This window comes from Mus musculus, chromosome 18 (assembly GCF_000001635.26).
Source record: "Mus musculus strain C57BL/6J chromosome 18, GRCm38.p6 C57BL/6J".
NCBI lineage: Eukaryota > Metazoa > Chordata > Mammalia > Rodentia > Muridae > Mus > Mus musculus.
Genome location: NC_000084.6, coordinates 19549277 through 19550823, shown reverse-complemented (window position 1 = coordinate 19550823; position 1547 = coordinate 19549277). Strand labels below are relative to the sequence as shown.

Below are 1547 nucleotides of genomic sequence, written 5' to 3'. Positions count from 1 at the left end.
TTTTAATTAACACACCAAAAAAGAAAAGTATCGGTATACTTACTATATTTGTCTAATACATATTCTGGTTTTTTTAAAGTGAAACACTAAAGATTGTAGGATAATCATAATTTTCTTCAAATCACATCCAGAATTTGATCTTATTCTTTTTTATTGCTATTTAAATAATATTTTTTCTAAATTCGAGATCATATAAATTTTAGCTGTGATTATATTTTGTCTGCATTCTTGCTTTGTTATTTGTGCTTTATACAATAGACTTTTTGTGTTGAATTATGAACAGTAAGCTTTAGGTTTGGAGATGATCATTATGAAGAACTTTCATTGTGAAGAAGTTCTCTCAGCATTAGATTTGGGATTCTAATTTTTCTGCCCTATTTCCATAATTACTTAAAAACTATCTTCTACTTCGGCAGTCCTCCTTCCCAACATGGCGTAGTCGATTAACATAATGGAGCTGAATCTGCTACAACTGGAAATGCTCAAGAACCCGCTGGACCAGGAAGTGGAGATTTTTCTACGCCCACTGCTCAGATCAAGGTGCTACAGACCAGGTATGTGGAAGTGAAGGACTGTGTGAACGTGCTGAACAAGAGCAGCAAGGGAAAAGAAATACTGGTCCCACTGTTCTATGTATGTCCCCAGGAAGCTACATGATGTGAAACATGTGCTTATCAATGTGGGAACTGGCTACTACATGGAGAAGACAGCTGATGATGCCAAGGACTTCTTCAAAAGAAGATAGATTTTTTTTTTTTTTTTAACCAAACAGATGGAGAAAATACAGCCAGTACTGCAGGAGAAACATGCCGTGAAACAGGCTGTCATGGAAATGATGAGCCAGAAGATTCAGCGGCTCACAGCCCTGGGGGCAACGCAGGCTACTGCCAAGGCATGAGAATGTGTTGCAGAAATGAGCCAGAGAGGGACTCTCTTTCAAGGGGCCTGGGACTTTTTCCGGCAATGATCTCCTGGGAAAGTGGCCTGGGAAAGTGTCTGTGAAGAGAAGGTCTTGTGTTTAATGCTATTAAATGTGCCAGCTGCGCATGCGCGCGCACACACACACACAACAAAAACAAAACAAGAAAACCCTATCTTCTAGAGCTAGAGAGATGACTCAGTGGTTAAAAGCACTTGCTTCTCTTACACAACGAAAATCTGCAAGAACATGAGAATATATGCGCTGCATGCAAATACACATGTACACAGAAAATAATTTTTAAAATCTCAAAAAATTCCTTAATTTTATAATCAGCTGAAGAACCTCTTTCTTATTTCTATTGTTGGTGCATATTAATTTATTAAACTAAACCAATCGCTCTAAGGAGATCTTGCAAAAATGATAGACAAGTACATGTATTTATCATTACAGATGGAAATTTCTTCGCAATACTCCAAGTTTCCTTACTGAGTAATATTTTACAAGTTTAATCAACATACATTAATAACAAAGTGCTTTGCTAGGTGCTTAGCTAGACCCACATGTGTGTATTATACAGTCTTCAGCTCAAACTAAGGGAGGCAAGAAAAAGCCTTGGTTCTCATCA

At 37.4% G+C, this 1547-nt stretch overlaps 1 pseudogene; it reads left to right on the top strand.

Annotated features, from left to right (window-relative positions):
* The first annotated feature begins 427 nt into the window (after positions 1-427).
* Positions 428-898, top strand: Gm7720 (annotated as a pseudogene).
* The last annotated feature ends 649 nt before the right edge of the window (positions 899-1547 follow it).